The sequence below is a fragment of the Heterodontus francisci genome, chromosome 7 (genome assembly GCF_036365525.1).
Source record: "Heterodontus francisci isolate sHetFra1 chromosome 7, sHetFra1.hap1, whole genome shotgun sequence".
Classification (NCBI taxonomy): Eukaryota; Metazoa; Chordata; class Chondrichthyes; order Heterodontiformes; family Heterodontidae; genus Heterodontus; species Heterodontus francisci.
In genome coordinates this window covers 119727488-119753953 of record NC_090377.1, presented here as the reverse complement: position 1 = coordinate 119753953, position 26466 = coordinate 119727488, and positions in this window count along the sequence as shown.

Genomic DNA, 26466 nt, shown 5'->3' with positions numbered 1-26466 from the left:
TTGGGCAACATTTCTCCCTCTTACCAAACACTGCAAAAATATTGAAAAAAAACTGATTAGTTGTCACCCATTGCATGGCTGCTTGTGGGATCTTGCTATGTGCAGAATGGCTGCCATCTTTGGCTCCATCGCAAGTCACTCTTTCAGTAATAACATTTCTGCAGAAATGATTTGTTGCATTTGCATTCTCTACAATGTTTCCATACAATAAGCCACTTTGAAAATGCAAGTATTATTTTTAAAAATATTAACAGCATATTCATTTCTCAGCTGAAATGCTTCTGAATGATGTCAATGCAGAACAAAGTTGAGAGTATTTATGTACATATATCCCCAACCCACATCCTGATGGGAATGTAGTATCCTAGGCATACTGATACGACAGTCATTACCTTGAATGTACAGCATAGAAACAGGCTATTTGGCCTAATGGTCTATACTGGTGCTTATGCTTCACATGAGCCTCCTCCCACCCTACTTCATCTAATCTCATCAGTATAGCTTTCTATTCTGTTCTCCCTCATGTGTTTATTTAGCTTCCCCTTAAATGCTATTCACCTCAACCATTCCATGTGATAGCAAATTCCACATTCTAATCACTCTGAGTAAAGAAGTCTCTCCTGAATTCTTTTTTGAATTTATTAGTGACTATCTTAGAGAATCATAGAATGGTTACAACCCAGGCCATTTGGCCCATTGTGTCTGTGCTGGCTCTCTGTGAGAGCAACTCAGTTAATCCTACTACCCTGCCTTTTCCCTGTAGCCCTGCAACTCTTTTCTCTTCAGATAATTATCCAGTTCCCTTTGAAAGCCACGATTGAATCTGCCTCCACCACACTCTCAGGCAGTGCATTCCATTTCCTAGCCGTCCCTCCATCTTCCCTCTTATGGCCCATCCACACATCCCTGCTAGCCATGAGCTGGAGAGCACTTTGCTGCACTTCAGGGAAACATTGAACGGCCAAAGCAAGGCTTTCCTCCACCCTGTTTTAAAGTAGCAGAGTGAGTGTTCAGGCCATTGGTGAGGGCCAACATCTAATGCTCCATGCAGTTTGCCACTGTTTCCATGGAGATGGACGTCAACACAAAGGCCTGATACATCATAGCACTCATGTTTCAAACAGACTCCTCCAATTTCATCTTATATTATTAATCCCTAGTTTTCTACTGCCACCCACCCACCCACCCCCCTAACCCTGCCAAGTTGACATATCTTCTCTTACCTCTACCCTATTGAACTGCTTCATAATTTTAAAGACCTCTATTAGTTTACCCCTCAGCTGTTTCCAGCCTGTTCAGCTTCCCAATAGTTATGTTCTGCGCTTGATGATGCGCAGCTTATATTTAGTGTCCTACGAAACATTATCAAATGCAACACTGAAACATCAGGAGTCTTGCAAAAGTAGATTTGACTAAATTCCATATTATAGAACGATGCAACATGCCTGGTCAGGTGGATTGTGTGCCTGTAAAGTTTGTACTTGGGCACTTTGAAAGGAGATGCTCAATTTAGAGGCATCTCGGTGAGACTTATGAATGATTAACTAGTTCATCAAATTGTAAATGCTTTTACTGCGATTTCCACATAAACGCAACTGAAAATGACGTGATCTGCAGTAAAGCCATTTTGAAGCCATGGTTTTTTTTTAAATTTCACAATCTGGTATTTCATTCTAGACTGGAAAAAGTGGGGAAGAAAGTACAATAGGGGCACCAGGAGAGATCAGCATTTTCAGGAGGTGAGGGCAGAAATTGGCAAATAGAAATTAGCCATTTGCAGGAATTGTAGAAAGGAAGACTTGCCTGTATATCACAGCTTTCACAAGCTTAGGACTCCTCAAAGCATTTTACAGCCAATTAAGTACTTTTGGTCACTGCTATAAAGTAGGAAATGCGGCAGCCAATTTGTGCACAGCAAGATCCCACAAACAGCAATGAGATAATGAAGAGCTAATCTGTTTTAGTGATATGGTTGAGGGATAAATATTGACCAGGACATCGTGGACAACTCCCCTGCTCTTTTTCAAAATAGTGGCCATGGGATCTTCTATATCCACCTGAGAAGGCAGACAGAACCTCAGTTTAATATCTCATATGAAATACAGCAACTCAGACAGTGCAGCACTCCCTCAGTACTGCACTGGATTCTCAGCCTAGCTGGGACTTGAACTGACAAGCTCTTAACACGGAAACAAGAGTGCTACTGACTGAACCACAGCTGAAATTAATGCACTGCAACAAGTTGAGTCAGATACCAGATGGTGCCTGGGATGAAGTGTTTCCTGAAGAAGTAGATGGAGAAAATTAGGAAACAAAAACAAAAAATTACGTTGTTGGAGTTGAATGAAAAACAAAAGGGAATCATATTGTGCTGAGCAACCACGAGGACTAGGGAAGCACTCCAGAGGTTCTCTGCACACTTTAACAGGGACTACATGAGGGAAAACCATGCAGACCACTGAAAATGGTTTAACCCAAAGGACCATCTCTTGCTTTGCTTCTGTGTGATGTGCGAATGAGCTCCTTTGTGTTGTAGAACTACCAGAGTTTTAATGTGGACAAATGATACCCCTGTTCTCCGTCAATCCTCCTCTAACTCGCACTGCACTGAGCTCTCTTCAGTGAGATGTTCAGCTGACTGTCACTGAAATTACAGAAGTACTGAAGGGGAGGGAAATAATTCTCATTTTCCCCATGAAGGGACCATTGCTAGCCTTCCGAGGATTAGACAGTCAGGTTCGATGAGATCACTATCGCGGCCGTGCTTTCTACTGCCTGGGCCCGACACTCTGGAATTCCCTTCCTAAACCTCTCTGCCTCTCCTCCATCCATTAAGACCCTCGTTAAAACCTACCTCTCTGACCAAGTCTTTGATCACCTGGCCTTCCTTATGTAGCTCAGTGTTAACTTTCATCTGATAGCCTTAGAAGATTGGGACGTCTTACATCAAAGGTGCTATATAGATGCAGGTTGTTGTTATGTTCCCCAAGCCCCCTCCCCAGCGATGGATACCCTACCCCCACAAATTTCCCAGGGTCAGACATGAAAATTTTTAACTTGGTTAAGAGGAATCTACTGGGGCAATAACAACTTGGCAGAACTGGACACAAAACATCAGGAGTGATGAGAGAAAACACTGGGTGGGGGAGGGGGTAGGGGAGGGGGGCAGTGGTGGGGTGGGTGGGGGCAGAGAGGGAAATCTCAACCAGCACATAGAAAATTTAAATGCAAGACATTCTGGTGACTCCGTTTGAAGATTCCCAAAAAGCATTTGCATGATGGTCATAACTAAGTGGTTACAACTATTGGGAATGTCTGAATAGGCTGGGGCTCTTTTCTCTGGGAAAGGGAGAACTGAGAGGTGACCTAACAGGGTTTTTCAAAATTATGAAGGGTCAATAGGTATATGTAGAAAAGATGTTTCCATTTGTAGGGGAAGCTAAAATTGGAACCACAACAACAGCAACATCAACCTGTTTTTATATAGCACCTTTTACACAATAAAACATCCCAAGGTGCTTCACAGTAATGCTATAGAGCAAAATTTGACACCACGCCACATAAGGAGACATTAAGGCAGATGATCAAAAGCTCAGTCAAAAATGTAGGTTTTAAGGACATCCTTAAAGAAGGAAAAAGAAGTAGAGAGTTGGAGAGGTTTAGGGAGAGAAATCCAGAACTTAAGTCTCAGGCATATGAAGGCACGGCCGCCAATGGTGGAGTGGTTAAAATCAGGGATACTCGAGAGACCCGAATTAGAGGATCGCAGAGAACTCAGAGAGTTGTGGGGTTGGAGGAGATTATGGAGATTGGGAGGAACAAGACCTTGAAGGGATTTGAAATCAAGGATGAGAATTTTAATATCAAGGCATTACTTGACCGGGAGCCAATGTAGTTCAGCAAGCACAGGGGCGATGGATGAATGGGACTTGGTGCGAGTTAGGGCACAGGCAGCAGAGTTTTTTGATGACCTCAAGTTTATGGAGGATAGAATGTGGAAGAGCAGCAATGAGTGCATTGGAATATTCAAGTCTCAATGTAAGAAAGTCACTAACAAATTCAATAAAGAATTCAGGACACACTTTTTGAACTCAGAGAACGATTAGAATGTTGAAGTCACTAACTAATGGTGTAGTTGAGGCAAGTAGCATAGATGCATTTAGGGAGAAGCTGGATAAACACGAGAGAGAAAGGAATAGAACTTTATTCTGATGGGGATAGAGGGAAATGGGTGGGAGGAGACTCCTATAAAGCATAGACTGGTTGGGCCAAATGTCCTGTTTCTGTGCTGTAAATTCTATGTGATATGGGAATTGGTGAAGGACAAGTTAAATAACACCTTCCACTTTAAAACCACAGCTGTTTGAAACACTCAGATGTGTTATGAATAAGGGCACTTTTCATACATTCCGCAGCAGGAACTCTTATATATCTGCCTGCTGGAACTGACATATCCTGCTGAAGACACGTGTTTCGGGGATTGGGGCTCTACTTCGGTCCACAGGGCTCCAGTAACTGCAATTGTTTGGGGATCTGCTTAAACCATTTACACAGCTCTTTTTGACTTCAGTTCCTTCAAGCCTAATGTGAATCAGTTTTAACTGAAAGGCCATATGGGCTGTGTTGGTAACAAATTTACAGTTCGGGGTATTAAATATGATTTTTTTCAGCCTTACAAATAAAACTGATGTTGCAATATTACTAAACCTCTTACATCCTCACCACATTAGCGAGTTCCTGCTCACTGTACCCTCTCATCTTTATTGAGCCCATACCAGTCAAAGACTTACATTTATATAGCGCCTTTCACATCATCAGGACCAAAGCATGCAAAGGTCCCACAAAGAGCAATGTGATAATGACAAGATAATCTGTTTTAGGTGTTGGTTGAGGGATAAGTGTTAGCCAGAGCACCAAGGGGACACCCCTGCTCTTTTTCCAAATAGTGCCATGAGATCCTTTGTGTCCACCTGAGAGGGCAGACGGGCATCAGTTTAAAGTCTCATCCAAAAGACGGTACCTCCGAAGGTGCAGCACTGCCCCAATATTGCACTGGATATGTCCACCTGGATTAATTGCTTAGGTCTCTGGAGTGAGATTTCAACCCACAGCCTTCCAACTCAGAGGTGAGAGTGCTACCCACTGAGCCACAGCTGATCTGTAAGATCTAATGCCCCATTCATCACCATCCTCCAATGTCTATTTGTCTCAGTCAGGAGCACTCTTGTTCCAGTGTCTCTCCAGGAACTGACAGCGGATGATGCAACCTGACGCTCCAGTGAAGAATGGTCGAAGGTGCCATCCTCTCATTGGCACATGAGACCAAGACGCCATCTACCTGTTCAGGTGGGTATTAACATTCCATAGTGATGCAAGAAGAAGGGGGAGTGAATTCTCCTAGAGTCAGTGGCCAAAATTGCTCCCATAGCCAAGGCCACCATGAAACAGATGAACTGGCCATTCACCTCATTTGGTGTCTGTAAGATCGTGCTGGCCTATATAACAGCCATTGCATGCGCCTGTGATATAGCTGAAAGAAGATGATAGGCTCTCCTTTCAGGCAGCTGGTCATAGAATCATAGAATAGTACATCACAGAATTAGGCCATTCGGCCCATTAAGTCTATGCCAGCTCTTTCAAAGAGCAATCCAGTTGGTTCCAGTCCCCATGCTCTTTCCCCATATCCCTACAATTTTTCCCTCCAAGTATTTATCTAATTCCCTTTTGAAGGCCACTACTGAATCTGTTCTACCCTTTCAGGCAACGCATTCCAAATCCTAACCACTCATTACATAAAGAGAGTTTTCCTCATGTCGCTTCTGGTTCTTTTGCCAATCATCTTAAATCTGTGCCCTCTGGTTATCGACCCTTCAACCGTTGGAAACAGTTTCTCTTTATTCACTCTATCTTAACTGTTCATGACTTTAAATACCTCTATCAAATCTCATCTCAGCCTTCGAAGGAGAAAAAAGGATTATCATAGAGTCAATGAGTTATAATGGCACAGAAAGAGGCCATTCAGTTCATTGAGTCCATGCTGGATTGATTGGAGGAAATAAAAACTGAAAACGCTGGAAATATTCAGCAGGTTTGGCAGCATCTGTGGAGAGAGAAACAGAGTTAACTTTTCAGGTCTGTGACTTTTCATCAGTTCAGGCTGGATGGCTGGTGAGAGACAAAGGTATCAGTGCTGACTAGAACTGAGGGAACTACAGGCTTCAATGGCAGTGAATATTGGGAGAGATGTAAGCCGGGCTGCCAACTCGCTTTCATCCATTTTACTCTATTGCACAATGTCAAAATGACTCCCATTACCATTTTCTCCATTGAAAGCAAGCCCAGTGCTGCTCTGAAAATCTAAGAACTTACAGAAGCAAAACACAACAGGTTATGTTTGATGGGACCCACTTGTTCCTCACTGCCAGTGATGTGATCACTCTGAGCTAACCCTGCTCATTATCATTGTGCTCTGCTTACTGCAGGCTTTGTACTTCAAGCTTGGGTGTCAACTGGTCAGAGTTTCAAGTTCCACTTTGAAGACTTGAGTGCACACTCTTCACTGACTCCCTGGTGCAGCACTGAAGGAGTGCTGCATTGTCAGAGGTGTTGTCTATTGGATGAGATGTTAAACCAAAGTCCTACCTACCCTCTCCGGTGGATGTAAATAATCCCTCAGCATTACTTGAAGAAGAACAGAGGAGTTCTATATGGTGTGGTGGCCAATATTTATCCATCAATCAACATCACTAAAACAGTTTATCTTGTTATTATCACATTGATGTTTGTGGGAGTTGCTGTGTGAGAATTGGCAGTCATGTTTCTTATATCACAATGGGGGCTGCACCTCACAAAAGTACTTAGTTGCCTGTTAAATGCTTTGGGATAGCCAGAGATTGTGACAGGCGCGATATAAATGGAAGTCTTTCTTTCACGTCACTGCAGTCACCTCACTCTACCAACATTTTTAGATCAAATATCACATTAATCCAATGTTCCAAAATCACACTACCAACAGACAAGTCCCATCAAGCCATTTTCCCTCCCAAGAGCTTTAACTCACCCCAATTCATGGCACTGGAACCATTTGGCATCTTTGGAGACGGCGACTGAAAAAAAAAATTCTGGAGTTTGTGACTTTGTTCATTATCTTAAGTTCCCACTGTCGCTAAGGTCACAATGAGAGCAACCATAACATAAACAGTACCACACGAGACATCTAAACATGTTCATTCCTGAATATTCTTTGAAGCTTTAGAAATGCTGGCAATGAGTGCAGTTTCAACTTGGACTCCCCTCTTGAGGAAGGGTGCTTTCATACTGGGACGTGATGATTCAGAGTTCCTCAGGGTTCAACTTGATTTCCACTCTTCGAGTGTTTCGACAACTAAAAGAAAGAAAGAAACAAGAACTCGCATCAGTAAAACAGATTATTTGGTCATTTATCTTATTGTTGTTTGTGAGAGCTTGCTGTGTGCAGATTGGCTGCTGTATTTCCCTCCGTTACAACAGTGACTACACTTCAAAAATGCCTGTTCCCATAAAAGGTCACAGATCTGAAACATTAACTCTGTTTTCCTCTCCACATATTCTGTCTGAACTGCTGAGTATTTCAGCAATTTCTTCTTTTATTTCAAAAGTGCTTCATTGGCAGTTAAGCGCTTTGGGACGTCCTGAGGACATGAACAGCACTATATAAATGCACGTTCTTTCAATGCATAAAGAAACAGAGCTAATCTGTGGATATACTGGACATGGGAGGCCTTCGAAGTGCAAAAGTGAAAAAAAAGTTGTATTTTCCCAACAGTAGAACTGAGCTTTTGTCCCTCAGTCTGTGACATCAATAGATTAAATCAATTTACCAGTAAGGAGCTAGGCCATTATGGAAGGGGTTCAGAGAGTTTGTCTGACCTGTACTCACCCTGGGACTGTTTGGCTCTCACTGATGTGAAAGGAACTTGTGCCGACTGGTCTTCCTCCCACTAACTGTAACTGTTACTAACATTAAAGACTTTATACAGTACTGACATGCCAGGAGTCAGGGAAGTTCTGGCAGTCGGGCTGCTTGCTTGATGGCCCTGCAAAGGGAAAGTCTCCAATTCTGCATTCTTGTACATGATGGATATTATCAAGTGTATCGCCCAACATCAGTAGCAGTTTTGAAGTCTCCTAACCCGCCCTTTAGCTGCACAGATGGATTTGCAAGCAGGCTTCCTGGACTGAGAGCCAGGTTCTTACTGCCATGTCTGTGTTCTCACGTTGGTGGGGGTGAGTCTGATCCATTCTAGTGGCTCCAGCTTTTAGCGAATGGCCTGCCTATTTCACACTACGTTCAGTTTTCCTGCCCATGAAGGGGTTCATTTCTAGAGGGATAATATTGAAAAACAGAGAGGTTATGTTAAACTTGTATGGAACTTTGGTTAGACCACACTTGAAGTACTGTGAACAATTCTGGTCCCAATAAGGAACTAGAGGCACTGGAAAAGGTGCAAAAAAGATTCATAAGGATGATACCAGGACTGACAGGTTATAACTATCAGGTAAGACTGAACAGGTTGGGGCTCTTTTCTCTAGAAAAGAGAAGATGGAGAGGTGACGTGATAGTGGTCTATAAAATTATGTAGGAGTTTCATAGAGTAGATGTAGAGAAGATGTTTCCACTTGTGGAGGAGACAAAAACTAGGGGCCATAAATAAAAGATAGTCACTAATAAATCCAATAGCAGATTGAAGAGAAACTTCTTTACCCGGATTGTGGTGAGAATGTGGAACTTGCTCTCACATGGAGTGGTTAAGGAGAATAGCTTAAATGCATTGAAGGGAAGCTAGGTAAGTAGATGAGGGAAAAAGGAATAGAAGGTTTTGCTAATGGGGTGAGATGAAGTCAGGTGAGAGGAGACTGGTGCGAAGCATAAACATCGTCGTAGACCAGTTGGGCCGAATGACCTGTTTTGTTGCTCTACATTCTATTAACTTCTTTGTGATGGAAGAAGTAAATTGGGTGCTGTGTAAACGTGGCTGCTCATTAGCTATTGTGCTATGGGTGAGGACCTCTCTCACCCACTTAAGTCTCTCCAAAACCAGACAACCTCTGGACAGTCAAGCCAAAGGGCAAAATGGACTGCGATGGCTACACAAGAAGTATGAATATTCCAGTCCCTGGCACTGCTATCTCCTTCACCTCCACAACCAAACAATTCCAAAATACATTTTCAAACAAATAAAAGACAAAAAAGGACTAATTTTCTTCACAATTTTCTTTTTGTTGCTGTGGGAGATTTGACTCCTTGGCAGCTGAATCTGAATGAATTAGCAGTTCAGATCCGACTTGTCTGGGCAAGAAGCTGCTTTGATCTTTTCATCCTGCTGCTTTAGACAGGAGGTGAAATTCTGAAAAGCGTCTCAGAAGTAGTGGCTGAAAAATGGTGTGACTGGCCCTGTTCAGGAATGTTTGCCAAACCTACCTTTGATTCAGTGAGAAGGTTGATGTCAGACTCAGTCTTTCTTATTTTCAAAGTCATCTTTCTGATGAGGTGTTAAACCGAGGCCCCGTCTACTTTTTCAAGTGGACATTAAAGATTCTCTGGCACTATTTCAAAGAGGAGAAGGGGCATTCTTCCTGGTGACTTGGGGCCAATATTTATCCCTCAACCAACATCACTAAGAAAGCAGATTACCTGGTCATTGTTCCATTGCTATTTGTAGGATCTTGCTGTGCACAAATTGGCATTGGCTATATTACACCAGTGACTGCTCTTCAAAAGTGTTTATCTAAAGTGCTCATTAGCTATTGTGCTACGGGTGAGGACCTCTCTCACCCACTTAAGTCTCTCCAAAACCAGACAACCTCCGGACAGTCACAGTGGTGCAGTGGTTAGCACCACAGCCTCACAGCTACAGGGACCCAGGTTCAATTCCGGGTACTGCCTGTGCGGAGTTTGCAAGTTCTCCCTGTGTCTGTGTGGGTTTTCACCGTGTGCTCTGGTTTCCTCCCACATCCAAAGACTTGCAGGTGATAGGTAAATTGGCCGTTGTATGTTGCCCCTAGTGTAGGGAGGTGATAGGGAATATGGGATTACTGTATGGTTAGTATAAATGGGTGGTTGTTGGTCAGTGGGCTGAAGGGCCTGTTTCAGTGCTGTATCTCTAAATAAATAAATAAAAATAAAGTGCTTTGGGGCATCCTGAGGTCATGAAAGGGTCTGTATAAATGCAAGCCCCTTTGTTTTTTTTTCTTTGAAGCCTATCAATGACTAACCTCCGTGCCCAGCTCAACAGGATGATGATTTTCAGAGAGAAACAATCATTGCCAATTGTTTTACCCTTCTTCCTTCAATGGCCTAGTGGGAAAAGGCACAGTCTGGTGTAGTCCTGAGCCACAGAGAGCATAATGTCCCAGATATAACTGTGATGAGTAACCTGCACTCAAAGGGGCAGGAGGTTGCAATGCTAAAATTGTCCTCAGTGCCCTGGCCGAGGTAAGGGAAAGAAATCTTCTCTGCTGCCTGATTGCTGTACAGTGACTCCGTTCCCCATTTCCTCTCCCACCCAATTCTGGAAAGTGCCCTCGTGTCAACGTAAGGTCAGAATTGTGCAGTCCTCCAGGTTTAATGGCCCACTGACACTTGCTGCTAACAAAGAGCACGGTCACTAGGACAAGTTACTGGAAGGCAGGTGGCAGCTGGGAACAGGATCCCTGGAGAAATCAGCACTTTCAGTGGTAATGGCAGAAATCAGCAAATAGAACTCAGCCTTTGGGATGAAAAATAGTGCCTTTACCAGCCTTGGACATCCCAAAGCATTTTACAGCTTCTGGAGTACTCTTGAAGTGTAGTCTCTGTTGTAATGTGGGAAACTGAACAGCCAATTTATTTATAGCAAGCTCCCACAAACAGAAATGTGACAACAATCAGATCATCTGTTTAAGTGACATTGGTGGAGGGATAAATATTGCACAGGACACAAGGGAGAACTCTGCTACTCTTCTTCGAAATAGTCCCATTGGATATTTTTATGTCTACCTAGGAAGGCAAATGGGGCCTCGGTTTAACATCTCATCGAAAAGACGGCATCTCTGACAGTGCAGCGCTCCCTCAGTACTGAACTGAAGTGTCAGCCTAGATTATATGCTCAAGTCTTTGGAGTGGTTCTTGACTCCAGCACCTAGAACCATAGAGCCATAGAAAAAGTACAGCACAGAAGGAGACCATTCAGCCCTTTGTGTCTGCGCCAGCCGAATAAACTATCCGCCCAATCTAATCCCACCTTCCAGCACCTGATCCATAGCCCTGCAGGTTACAGCACCTCAAGTACATGTCCAGGTACCTTTTAAAAGAATTGAGGGTCTCTGCCTCCACCAACATTCCTGGCAGTGAATTCCAGACACCCACCACCCTCTGGGTGAAAAAGGTTCCCCTCATGTCCCCTCTAATCCTTCTGCAAATCACCTTAAATCTGTGTCCTCTGGTAACTGTCCTCCCCGCCAGGTCCTTCCTGTTCACTCTATCTAGGCCTCTCGTAATTTTATACACTTCAATCAAGTCATCCCTCAACCTCCTTAGTTCCAGGGAAAACAACCCTAGCCTATCCTTTCTTTCCTCATAGCTGCAACCTTCAAGGCCTGGCAACATTCATGTAAATCTCCTCTGTACTCTCTCCAGAGCAATTATGTCCTTTCTGTAATGAGGTGACCAGAACTGTACACAATATTCCAGCTGTGGCCTATCCAATGCTCGAGACATTTCCCGCATCACATCCCTGCTTTTGTATTCAATACCTTGGCCAATAAAGGAAAGCATTCCATATGCCTTCTTCACCACTCTATCCACCTGTCCTGCCACTTTTAGGGACCTGTGGACATACACTCCAAAGTCTCTCACTTCTTTTACCCCTCTCAATATCCTCCCGTTCATTGTATATTCCCTCACTATATTTGCCTTCCCAAATGCATTACCTCACACTTCTCTGGATTGAATTCCATTTGTCACTTTTCCGCCCACTCAACCAAAACATTGATATCATTCTGGAGTCCATGGCTTTCCTCCTCACTATTAACTGCACGGCTAATTTTTGTGTCATCAGAAAATTTCCTAATTATGCCACCCACATTTGTCCAAATCATTAATATAAACTACAAACAGCAAGGGACCCAACACTGAGCCCTGTGGAACCGCTTTTCTTTCACAAAAACATCCGTCGACTACTACCCTTTGTTTCCTGTCCCTGAGCCAATTCTGCATCCAACCTGCCACCTTCCCCTGTATCCCATGGGCTTTCATTTTACTGACCAGTCTGCCATGCGGGACCTTGTCAAATGCCTTACTAAAATCCATGTAGACCACATCCACTGCACTACCCTCATCAATCCTCCTTGTCACTTCCTCAAAAAACCCAATTATGTTAGTAAGACATGACCTTCCCATAACAAATACATGTTGACTATCCCTGATTAATCCATGCCTTTCTAAGTGACAGTTTATCATGTCCCTCAGAATAGATTCTAACAATTTACCCACCACCGAGGTCAGACTGACTGGCCTATAATTACCTGGCTTATCCTTCGCACCCTTTTCAAACAATGGTACAATGTTCGCGGACCTCCAATCATCTGGTACCTCGCCTGTATCTAGTGAAGATTTGAAGATGATCCTCAGCGCATCTGCTATTTCCTCCCTGTCTTCCTTTAACAACCTGGGATGCAATCCATCCGATCCTGGTGATTTATCCACTCTCAGGGATGTCATACCCTCAAGCACTTTCTCTCTCATTATGCTTTTGATATCTATTGATTATTTCATCAGATAAAGCACAGATTAGCAACCATTTGCTGTTTCTGTCAATCTGTATTTTAATTCCTTGCCCTTCTGAGCTCAGTGCCTGGCACCAATGGCCTCCAAGTGAGTATCTTGTCCAACTGTTCACGTGTGGTATGAGTCCAGAGACAGGCATTTGACAGGCCATTTGGCATTGGGGACCATTGTAGCTGAGCCCTGACCCTGTCTTTCCCTGGTATCCACATGCTGCCAACTCATCAGGTATGGGAATCCCAGCTGATTCTCCCCCTCCTCAAAAGGACCTCAAAAGGGTCATCGGAAATGCTCCCATTGCAGCCTTGTTTTTCTCAAAAGTTGGTGCTCAGGCTATCGGCCAGCATTTACTGCCCAACTGATGGTGGGCATTCTTCTCGAATCACTGCAGTCCGTGTGGTGAAGGAACTCCCACAATGCTGTTGGGTAGGGAGCTCCAGGATCCTGACCCAGAAACGATGAAGGAACAGCTATATTTCCAAGTCAGGACACTGTGTGACTTGGAGGGGAAGTTAGAGATGGCGGTGTTCCCCTGCACCTGCTGCCATTGCCCTTCTAGGCAGCAGAGGTCACAAGTTTGGGAGGTGCAGCCGAAGAACTGGTTGAGGTCATCGCACTCAGTACCTAGGACTGAACGTGGGACCTTTCTGCCCTGTATGCACCCACCACACCAGTGAAGCAAACCCACCCACCCCCCACCCCCCCACCCAACCCTTTGTCAGCTTACGTTGTGAGCAAGCAATTGACTTTATAAGCCAGACTGGCAGGTGGCACACAGCTATCTTTGTCAGTCCATTTCATTGACCATTTGAAGTAACAAGCTGCTGACCACTGCTGTCTCACTCAGCTGACCGCAATGACTACCTATAGTAATAAATACTAAAAGTATGATTGGCAGTCGTTTTCAGATCTTGCAAGCCCATATTGTCAATTATTTCCCATCAAACTCATTATAGGAAGGATGTGGAAGCTTTGGAGAGGGTGCAGAGGAGATTTACCAGGATGCTGCCTGGACTGGAGGGCATGTCCTACGAAGAAAGATTGAGGGTGCTAGGGCTTTTCTCATTGGAGCGAAGAAGGATGAGAGGTGACTTGATAGAGGGGTACAAGATGATGAGAGGCATAGATAGAGTGGATAGTCAGAGACTTTTTCCCAGGTTGGAAAGGGCTATCACCAGGGGGCATAATTTTAAGGTGATTGGAGGAAGGTTTCGGGGAGATGTCAGAGGTAGGTTCTTTACACAGAGAGTGGTGGGTGCGTGGAATGCGCTGCCAGCGGTGATAGTAGAAGCAGATACATTAGGGTCATTTAAGCGACTCTTGGATAGGTACATGGATGATAGTAGAATGAAGGGTAGGTAGTTAGTTTGATCTTAGAGTAGGTTAAAAGTTTGGCACAACATCGTGGGCCGAAGGGCCTGTACTGTGCTGTACTGTTCTATGTTCTATGTTCTATAAACTCCAGAAACAGGAACCACTTCTGTCATTAGATGTTTCAACCTAATTCAAGTGACTCAAGTGTAACTGGCAGACAAAGTATGGGAAAAAAAGATTTTTGCCTTCTCATCGGGATGTACTTTATTTATATAAAAGCCTCAAAAAGTCGATGTTAATCCAACAAAAATTTGATAAAATATGTGGAAACTAAACAAGATCCATCAAAAATGCACATTGCAGAATAACAAAAATATCTGTTTCCTTTCTCCATCTGGCTGTTACACACAAGTCTACAGACTCAAATAGACCTGGTAACAGTGGCTGGTCAAGCTCCCTAAACCCTCCTAGCTGCAACAACAAAGTAGGTAAGCCATTTCTACTCAGTCAATGTTGTTTGTTTACACCACATCAAAATGCTTGTCTTCACAAAAACAAAGGAAAATTTAGGACAGTTGTCTGAAAGAACTTTTTCAGGCAAGACGTGATCCGCACTTGGAACGGTCCAATCACTGTAAACTCCTCCAGCCTTACAAGCCTCGGAGACAGGGCGGCACAGTGGCGCAGTGGTTAGCACTGCAGCCTCACAGCTCCAGGGACCCGGGTTCGATTCTGGGTACTGCCTGTGTGGAGTTTGCAAGTTCTCCCTGTGTCTGCGTGGGTTTTCTCCGGGTGCTCCGGTTTCCTCCCACAGTCCAAAAGACTTGCAGGTTGATAGGTAAATTGGCCATTATAAATTGTCACTAGTTTAAGTAGGTGATAGGGACAGGTGGGGATGTTTGGTAGGAATGTAGGATTAGTATACTTATCTCTTTGAACAAGTGTTTAGTCACCTGACCTAATGTCTCCTTCTTTGGCTCAGTGTCAATTTTTGACTGATAATGCTCCTGTGAAGCAACTTGGGATGTTTTACTACACTATAGGCGCTATATAAATGGAAGGTGTTGCTGTTGCTTTCTGGGTACCATATTTGTCGGTTTGTTGGAAATATTCCAAAACTTGACTATCGCAATTCCGACATTACACCAGTGACTATGCTTCAAAAGTACTTCATTGGCTGTAAAGCACTATGTGACATTCTGAGGTTGTGAAAGACACAATATAAATGCAAGTTTTTCTTTCCTGTGACATCTATTGAGGTTGGGGATGGTACATGTATCTATATTCAGGGAATTGCCAAGAATAGAAAAATGCTTTCGAGAAACAGGGAAATGGGATCTTGCCAATTCAATGACAAAGCTGCCAAATAATCCACTAGGCGAAGTGCTAGCCAGCCATGTACCGAGTTTGGAGGCTGTTCCTTTGCCTCCTTTGGAAGCAGACAAACCTGGGTCCCAAAATTCTCAAAATGGAAACTCTCCAGAACACAGATTGGTCCCACTTGTGTCGCATGCGCACTATTTCCTGTTTGCCTTCTAAAAGGTAGAATGTCACCCATCCCTTGTAAGGGGAAACGGGGTCAGAAGTGGACACTCCCTAATTCAGAAGCTCTCTCTTTTTGGCATATACGGGAGCCAGCTTTCCAAGGGAAACATGGGGGGTGCTCAGAGATGTCTGGGCAATTCCCCGCTCCATCCCTGGTGCTGGCTGCTGGACTTTCGAGTCATGTGTAAGGGAGCATCAGAAATGTTCTTATCTGTTGCACAGTAATGTGCCTGTCTCCTGCTGACCCCATGATCTCCAGGCACCCCGCAGTATTTTCAGACCTACTAGCATTTGCAAGATGGATGTGGGTGAGGTAGTCCATTTAACAAACACACGCTGATATTCTGAAAAAGGAACCAACCCGTCGACACAATGTCCAATTTTTTCTGAAATGATTCCAAGATTTTTGCTTTCACTAGCCTACCATCCCACGCTACATAGAATTACATCAAGTCTACAGCACAGAAGGAGGCCATTCGGCCCAACTGATCCATGCCGATGTTTATGCTTCACACAAGCCTCCTAGCACCCGACTTCTTCTAGCCCTATCAGCATATCCTTCTATACCTTTCTCCCTCATGCACTTACCTTGTGTCAAGAAGAACACCCTGATTTCAGACCTAAATTTGCCTCTCATGAGTTTGAACCTGTGCTGTCTTGTCTTATGGTCATGGTTTAGTTGGAAGTAGTCTTGCAGCTTTGCCTTTCCTGCCCCATTGAGTATAATGTCCAGAAGGCTCACCTCTGAGTTTCCTCCTATTAAAGATGAATAACCTAAACTTTTCCAACCTTACCATATAGCCCAGGCCTCTAGAGCTGGGGCTCAGTCTTGCTCTCCTTGGTTGAATCTCTTGCTCTCTGCCATTTTTCACTTGACACATGTAACATCTAACAAGCCAAGAGAAGTTTGCTAGTACCACTATCGATTATGGTCAGATATGAAAGGGCTCGGTCTCCAATCCGTAGCAAAGGACAGTTGCTGTCAAACCATCATGCAAGAGTGGCAGAATAGTAATGTTTTTCTGGACACCCAAGTGTCTGGATGACTTTCCAAAAAACATCGAGGTTGATTGAATGAAAGACCATTGACAGATCAATAAAGAGCATGTAAAGCTCTTTGCATTGTGCCAGACACTTTTCTTGGATCAAGTGACAAAGATCATATCTATGGTTCCTCTGGATGGCCGGAAACTATATGGGTCTCTGGAAGGATGTCTTCCCTGAAGGGTGGGAGGCGGTTTAGGAGGATTCATGTGAAAATCTTCCCCACTGTGGACAGAAGGGATATGCCTCTATAGTTCCCACAAATTGATTAATCACTCTTCTATAAAAGTGAAACCACGATAGCATTGCAGAAGTCGGGAGGTAGGACCTCTTCTTCCCAGAGCGCCAAGCAAGGCTGTGTGATTGCGCCTACTCTCTTCACTATTTACCTCAGCCTGGTCATGGAACTCATTTGTGACCAACTTTCATCAGGGGTCATGATTGAGTTTCAACTCGATGGGAAGCTTTTCAACCTTAGCAGGCTGACAGCCAAGACTAAAGTGATTCTCCAGCACATTCACGGCTTACAATATGCCAATGACTGTGCAGTTGTGGTCCACACTGCAAGTGGCATTCAGACCACTCTTAACCTCTTCAACTCTGCATACTCCAAGTTGGTTTCTCACTCAACATCAGCAAGACCAAAATCCTCCACCAGCCCTCCCCCGGACAAGCACCTACACCTCTAGCTATGGATATTGATAGAGAGACTTTAGAAGTCATAGAACACTTCCCATATCGCGGCAGCTACCTTTGTCAAAAGTTCACAAACAAAGTGGGGATCCAGCATGGAGTCAACTGTGCCAGTGCAGCCTTTGAAAAATTGCATTACTGTGTCTTTGACAACAGAGATCTCCATAAGAGGACAAAGGCTTTAGTCTACAATGCTGTTGTTGTCACTATTTTTCTATCAAAGACACCTCTGGGCACTGGAGAAATTCCACCAGCGGTGTCTCCACAGGACACTCAAAGTCAAGTGGGAAGATGGGTGAACAAACTCCAGCATCCTCACTGAAGCCAATTCCTCCAGCATCGCAAACAGGATCATGTGAAATCAGCTACATCCGGACACTGCATCCGGATGCAAAATAATCAGCTTCCATAGCAGATCCGCTTTTCACAACTCAACAATGGCACCCGATCTCAAGGAGGAGAGAAAACATTTTAAGGACACAGAAGGCCTCATTGAAAAGGGGACAAATTGACATCGGTGCATGGGAGGAACTTGCCGCAAACTATGCCATGTGGCAACGCCTCATCCAAAAAGCCATAACACAGTCGGAACCTGACCGCATAAAATCTGCCGTAGAGAAGCGTAGAAAGCGGGAGGAGAGAGAGCAACACCCTGGCTCAAGAACCCCCTCCCTCACGGCAACACGTCCTCTCTGTGCAAAGACCTGTGCTTCCAGGATTGGCCTGCTGAGTCACCAGAGGACACACAAATCACGAACCTTGGCAAACGTCATCCTCGTTTCAAGGGACTGACAACAAAGACAACAATTATGATGATAATGCTGTAAAATCCTAGGCTGACCCAGTGCAGTGCTCAGGGAGTGCTGTGCTCTCTGAGGTGCCATCTTTCAAACTAGACATTAAGTCGAGGCCGTATGCATCAATGCTATTTGCCTCAATTATTGCATGCAGTAGTGAGTGCCATATTCTCACCACTCTCTAGGTAAAGAATTTTCTCCTCAATTCCCTATCGGATTTATTAGTGACTCATATTTATGTCTCCTCATTCTGGTCTCTCGCATAAGTAGAAATATCTTTTCTACATCTACCCTATCAAAACCTTTCAGAACTTTAAAAACATCAATCAGGTCACCTCTCAGCCTTCTCTTTTCCAGAGAAAGATGCTCCAGCCTGTTCAAGTCTTTCCTGATAGGTACAGCCTCTCAGTTCTGATATCGTCATTGTTAATCTATTTTGCACATTTTCCAGTGCCTCTATGTCCTTTTTATAACATGGACATCTGAACGGTTCACAATACTCCCGGTTGGGCTCATTTTAGTTTCTGCATCGTTGGAGGTGCCATTTTTTCTGTAATTTTGTAACCTCCAAAAAAAATTGCAAAATTTGCCAAAGAAAAATGTTTTATTTATTGTCTCGACTCCTGCACATCTCACAAGGCCACATGACAGATGTTAAACCCAGGCTGGAATAACATTGATTGCCTACTTTCCATTCCCAACATCAGTTCCACCTCTCCACAGATGCTGCCAGATCAGCTGAGTATTTCCAGCACTTTCTGTTTTCATTTCAGATTTCCAGCATCTGCAGTATTTTTCTTTTATATCAGTTCCAAGTGCTGTGTTTTAGTCCAGGATTAGTTCCATCTTACTTTTAGTTTTGCCTCGCTATCTGAACGTTTACCCTCATTTTATTTTTAGACCTCACAACAAATGTACTTGTAATCTTAATTCAGTGATTTAAAAAAAAATTTACTTGGCAAAAACTCGAGCCGAGAAAAAACAGCGATGTTTGCAGTTCAAGGCCTTGGTGCAGGAGGCTAATGAATTTCTTGCACTCTTCCCTACTCAGATAGAAAGAAAGACTTTCATTTATATAGCACCATTAACGTCCTCAGGACTTCCCAAAGTGCTTTACAGCCAATGAAGTACTTTTGAAGTGTAGGCACTGTTGTAGGAAATTGAGCACCACGAGCTCCCACAATCATGTTTATGATGTTGGTTGAGGGATAAATATTGTCCAGGACACCAGGGAGAATTACCCTGCTGTTCTTCGAAATAAGAACCTTGGAACAGGAGGAGGCCATTTAGCCCGTTGAGCCTGTTCCAGCATTCAATGAGATCTTGGCTGATCTGTGACTTAATTCCATATGTCCACCTTTTCCCCATATCCCTTAATATATTTGGTTAACAGAAATCTATCAATCTCAGATTTAAAATTATCAATTGATCTAGCATAAATTACCATTTGCTGAGGAGAGTTCCAAACTTCCACCACACTTTGGCCTGAATTTTATGTGTCCCCCCGGAGACGGGTTCAGAGGTGGGAGGGGGGGGGACATAGAATTGTGACGGGAGGCGGGGGAGCGCTGGTGCCGAGGGCCCGTCGCCTCCCCATCACAACGCAATTTTGTCGGGGCAGGATAGGCCAATGACGGCCTTCCCGCCCAGTGGCCAATTGAGGCCTTCAAATGGCCTATTACCGGTCACTTAAGGGCTTCTTCCTGCCGCCTCTGGGATTTAACCAATGGTAGTGGGAGTGGGAGTCTCTGCCACGTGGGGAGATCGCCCAGTAAAATGAGGCAACTTCTCTGCGGGCTTGGGGGGTGGGGAAGGAGTGGGCGCCTTCCTCCATGGGCAATTTGTGGTCCATAGAGGGCCCCTACTGGGAAAAACTCCATATACGTTAACCTCCTTCTTCTGCACTAAATGCCCACCCTCCCATCCCCTCACTGGGGCCTACTGGTCTGGCCCTGGTGACCGTATCCCACTGGCCTTAGGTCCAGGCTCCAGCACTGGGCATGGGTCTGGGTCCAAGGTCTCTTGCAGTACCAGCAATAGCCATCGCTCCCAGTGGCGCTGCCGATACTACTGAGCTGTTGGCCCTGTGATTGGCCAGCAGCTCTTGGAGGCGGGATCCCGGCGCCAGACACTTCAGTGCCTCAGTGCCATTAGATTGCGCCAGGGGTGGAGGGTGGGGGGTGGCTCCGAAAGGCTGAGGTGAGGCTCCCCACACCTTTTTGGCCTGGTGCTGGGAACCCTGCCACCACCACAAAATTCAGCCCTTTCTGCGTAGAAGTGTTTTCTAACTTCACTACAGGCCTCCAAACAGTCAGGGAGAGATAGAGGAACAGATATGTAGGCAAATCTCACAGAGGTGCAAAAATAATATGATAATAATAGTAGGGGATTTCAACTTCCCCAATATCAACTGGGATAGTCTTAGTGCAAAAGGCTTAAAGGGGGCGTAATTCTTAAAATGCATACAGGAGATCATTTTGAGCCAGTACGTAGAAAGTCCTACAAGGGAAGGGGCAGTACTGGACCTAAACCGAGAGAATGAAGCTGGACAAGTGGTAGAAGTGTCAGTGGAGAAGCATTTCGGGGATAGTGATCATAACTCTATAAGATTTAAGGTAGTTATGGAAAAGGACAAAGATGGACTGGAAATAAAGGTACTGAATTGGGGAAAGGCCGATTTCAATATGATAAAACATGATCTGGCCAAAGTGGACTGGGAACAGCTACTTGTTGGAAAGTCTACATCAGACCAGTGGGAGTCATTCAAAGAGGAAATAGTGAGAGTTCAGAACCAACATGTAAGGTGAAGGGTCGGACCAACAAGTCCAGGGAACCCTGGATGTCTAGGGAGAGAGGACTGGATCAGGAAAAAAAAGGAGGCTTATGACAGATTCAGTGTGCTGAAATCAGCAGAGGCACTAGAGGAGTATAGAAAGTGTAGGGGAGTACTTAAAAAAGTAATTAGGAGAGCGAAGAGAGGACATGAAAAAAACACTGGCGGGCAAGATAAAGGAAAATCCTAAGGCATTTTATAAGTATATTAAGGGCAAGAGGATAACCAGTGAAAGAATAGGGCCCTAGTGACCAAAGGGGCAATATGTGTGTGGAGCCGGAGGACATAGGTGAGGTTTTAAATGATTACTTTTCAACTGTGTTCACTATGGAGAACGACGATGTAGGTGTAGAGATCAGGGAAGGGAATTGTGATATACTTGAACATAATAGCATTGAAAGGGAGGAAGTATTAGCTATTCGAGCAGGCTTAAAAGTGGATAAGTCCCCAGGCCCAGATGAGATGTATCCCAGGCTGTTATGTGAGGCAAGGGAGGAGATAGCAGGGGCTCTGTCACAAATTTTCAAATCCTCTCTGGCCACTGGAGAGGTACCAGAGGACTGGAGAACAGTGAATGTGGTACCATTATTCAAGAAGGATAGCAGGGATAAACCAGGTAATTACAGGCCGATGAATCTAACATCAGTGGTTGGGAAACTATTGGAAAAAATTCTGAGGGACAGGATTAATCTCCACTTGGAGAGGCAGGGATTAACCAGGGATAGTCAGCATGGCTTTGTCAGGGGGATATCATGTCTAACTAACTTGATTGAATTTTTTGAGGCGGTGACTAGATGTGTCGATGAGGGTAAAGCAGTTGATGTAGTCTTCATGGACCTCAGTAAGGCTTTTGATAAGGTCTCGCATGGGAGATTGGTTAAGAAGGTAAGAGCCCATGGGATCCAGAGCAATTTGGCAAATTGGATCCAAAATTGGCTTAGTGGCAGGAGGCAGAGGGTGGTGGTCAAGTGTTGTTTTGCGAGTGGAAGCCTGTGACCAGTGGAGTACCACTGGGATCGGTGCTGGGACCCTTGCTGTTTGTAGTGTACATTAATGATTTAGACATGAATATAGGAGGTATGATCAGTAAGTTCGCAGATGACACGAAAATTGGTGGTGTCGTAAATAGTGAGGAGGAAAGCCTTAGATTGCAGTACGATATAACTGGGCTGGTAAGATGGTTGGAGCAGTGGCAAATGGAATTTAATCCTGAGAAGTGTGAGATGATGCATTTTGGGAGGACTAACAAGGAAAGGGAATATACAATGGATGGTAGGACCCTAGGAAGTACAGAGAGTCAGAGGGACCTTGGTGTACTTGTCCATAGATCACTGAAGGCAGCAGCACAGGTAGATAAGGGTGGTTAGGAAGGCATTTGGGATACTTGCCTTTATTAGCCGAGGCATAGAATATAAAAGCAGGGAGGTTATGACGGAGCTGTATAAGATGCTAGTTAGGCCACAGCTGGAGTACTGTGTACAGTTCTGGGCACCACACTATAGGAAGGATGTGATTGTACTGGAGAGGGTGCAGAGGAGATTCACCAGGATGTTTCCTGGGCTGGAGCATTTCAGCTATGAAGAGAGACTGGATAGGCTAGGATTGTTTTCCTTAGAGCAGAGAAGGCTGAGGGGGGACCTGATTGAGGTATACAAAATTATGAGGGGCATTGATAGGTTAGATCAGAAGAAACTTTTTCCCTTAGCGGAGGGGTCAATAACCAGGGGGCATAGATTTAAGGTAAGGGGCAGGAGGTTTAGAGGTGATTCGTGGAAAAAAAATTTCACTCAGAGGGTGGTTGGAATCTGGAACACACTGCCTGAAGGGGTGGGAGAGGCAGGAACCCTCACAGCATTTTAGAAGTATTTAGATGAGCACTTGAAATGCCATAGTACACAAGGCTATGGGCCAAATGCTGAAAAATGGGATTAGAATAGTTAGGTGCTTGATGGCCGGTACAGACACGATGGGCTGAAGGGCCTGTGCCTGTGCTGTATAACTCTATGACTCTATTTAGAACCGAGATGAGAAGAAATTTCTTCAGTCAGAGGGTGGTAAGCCTGTGGAATTCTCTACTGCAGAAGGCAGTGGAGGCCAAATCATTAAATATATTCAAGAAGGAGATAGATATATTTCTTAATGCCAAAGGGATCAAGGGATATGGGGAGAAAGCAGGAACAGGGTACTGAATTAGACGATCAGCCATGATCTTTTTTGAATGGTGGAGCAGGCCTGAAGGGCTGAATAGCCTACTGCTACTCCTATTTTCTATGTTTCTAGAAGAATTTTAAATGTGAGGCGTTACAAGCCAATATCGATCAGTGAGGGTAGTGGTGCTGGGTGAATACGTTTTGAAGCTGGATAGAATACAAGCTGAAGAGTTTTGGCTGGGCTGAAACCTCTTGCAATCCCTGACATCCCCGATTTCAATGAGCATAAAAATGCATTAATAATATAAATTAAAAAGCACGTGCTATTTAACAAAATTTCACTGAAGCATTCAAAGTTTATTTTGGAGTAAGCATTTTCAGATCAATCTTGTGGTTCGTTTTCCTCATTTTACTGAACTTTCAACTTCCTTGCTGTGTTGGACGTGCATCAACATCAACAACAACAACTTGTGTTCATATACCACCTTTAAACATCATTTGACATCGAGCCACATAAGGTGATATGAGGGCAGAAAAGAGGTGGGTTTTAAGGAGCATCTTAAAGGAAGAGAGAGGGATACAGAGATGGAGAGGTTTAGGGAGGGAATTTCAGAGCTTAGGGCCTTGACAGCTGAAGGCGCGACCGCCAATGATGAAGCAAAAGGTCATCAAGGTTGTGAACTGTCTGGATCAGCCTCAGACAGTGGCCAGGGAGGGGGATGGAACTGGTGACAAGGGAAAGGAGTTTGTGGCAGGCACCACAGACAATGGCTTCAGCCTACATGTGTCAGACAGCAGCAAGTGCAATACTCTCTCAAAGTAAAGAAACTACATAAAAACAAAAAGTACAGGACTTTCAACTAGCAGGTGATGAAAAATATGGCTCGATGAACCAGCACTAGAGGCTGATTAATGCTGATGATCAGAGCTCCCAGCAGTGAACTGGATGTGTATCGTCTTGTGGACTGTTGATTGATGGGTAGAAGTGGTGGCCTAACCCCTCCCCCACAGGCTGTGCGGTCCCACATTGTTCGAATATTTGCATTGAACTCACACCCAGCTGAAAATGTGTTTGCACAGACTGCGGGTCAGGGAGTCTACAGGGTCTGTAATCATTTTTTTCTGTTGCACCAATTTTCTCTTCTCTCCATCTGAAGGCATTGACTTCGTTCTGTGGACATCAGTATCTCACCCAAGTGAGATTTGTGAGCTTTGACAATGAGTGCCAGCTGTGGCAGACATCACAGCCAAGCTCAATTCTTGTATACACACACACACAGACATTTCCACCAAGACTCACTGTATCGTGAGCAAGAGTGAGAGTTTAGTTAATTCTCCATGACTACTGTCCTCAGTGTCAACTATGGCTCAGTGACAGCAGTCTTGTCAATGTGTTAGAAGGTCCCATTCCTTTTGTCTGGAGCATATAATCCTGGCTGACAATAAGTGAGTACTTCACTCTTAGGCATGCTATCTTCTAGATGAGATATTAAACTAAGGCCCTGTCTTCCATCTCAAGAGAACGTAATAGATCCATGGTGCTATTTCGAAGAAGAGCATGGGAGCTCCCGCTGGTGTCCTGGGCAATATTCATCACTCAAACCAACATCACTCAATTATCAGATCATTATCACCCATGCTGTTTGTGGGAGCTTGCTGTGCACATGTTGGCTGCTGTGTTTCCTACATTACAGCAGTGACTAGACTTCAAACCTTGCCTGTAAAGCACTTTGGGATGTCCTGAGGTTGTGAATGGCACTATAGAAATGCAAGTCTTTCTTCTTTCCTTCCTTTCTTTCACAGATGTCAAGTCAAAGAAGGAGATATCATGGGCAGAAACTTTCAAAGGAAATATGTGTGTTAACTGATTCACTACACATCTTCCTTGCCCTTGTGAGTTCACCTTGCTGCAAAGCCTCCCTGCGAAAATACGACTCAAAGCTGAATGGTAGAGAGGCGACCAAACAATAGCTGTTAATAACAGACCGGTTCTCTGAAGCTTTAACAGTGGCAGTGATCTAGTTCAACAGTTTGAAAGCAACCAGGCTGAAAAGGTCAGGGCATGGAAAACACTTGAAGCTGTTCATCACTGACATGCAGGAGTGCCAATTGAAGGACCAGACCTAAAACTCCCCAACAATTCCATCCTGGGCCCCACAGAAAACCACCCACATTCCGATGATTGCTGATCTGTGGCATTTTTTGTCTCAGTCCAGACACTCACCCAGATACCATTGATCAATTAGTGAATGGCACATTTGCGGAGTCTGGTGTATCGGAGGGATTAGCACAATCTCTCGGGTCAGGGCGCTTCACTTAAGAAGCATGGGGCAAAAAAAAAGGTTTTCAGCCAGAATTGAACTACAAGAATGGTTTACAGATAAATCTGCAAGCACAGTGTCCACTGATTGGTGGTGCCTGGTCCATCTTAAATATCATACCACCCTGCGATCAGATACATCCACCAGCATTTTTAGATTTTATAATGAATTACTTTTGAAGCACAGATACTATTGTAATATAGGAAACACAGTAGTCAATTTGTGCACAGCAAGCTCCCACAAACAGCAATGTGATAATGATTTGCTAATCTGTTTTAGTAAAGTTGGTTGATGAATAAATATTGCTGAGAGCACCCCCATGCTTCTTCAAATAGTGCCTTGGGATCCTTTACGTCCAATTGAGTGGGCAGACTGGGCTTCAGTTTAACACTTTATGAAGATGATAGCACCTCCACCAGTGTAGCACTCCCTCAGTACTGGCATCAGACAGTCAGCCTAAATTTTGTTCTCATGTTTCCAGAGTGGGACTTGAACCCACAAACTTCTGGCCCATTTCGTCTTTTACGAACAGGTCAGATAGGTGGTTGAAGGAAAGGGGGATAAAGAGACTTGAGGTCAGTGTGGGCATGTGTAGTCAGGATTATTTCTCATATGGATTACAAACACCAACACAGACTGGTTGGACCAAATGGCCTGTTCCCATTGTAATTGCTATGAGTGCCAAACCCTCTTCTCATTCCCCAAACACACACTTGGCAATGGATTGCTTGCTATTTTTCAGACCACTCAATAATGGCCAAGAAAGACATTTTATCATCAAAAAAATCAATCCAAAAGTTCCTTTTATAATGATTTTAGCAGAGGGAGTTAGTATCTTGTGATTGACGTTTTTCTAGATCAAGGGGTGCCGTCAATGTTTGTTGCAGGTACGTGCCACAGAATGCATTTGAGGATACTCCAATGATTGTGTAGGTAAATACTCTGCCTGAGGTGGTACTGGGCCACA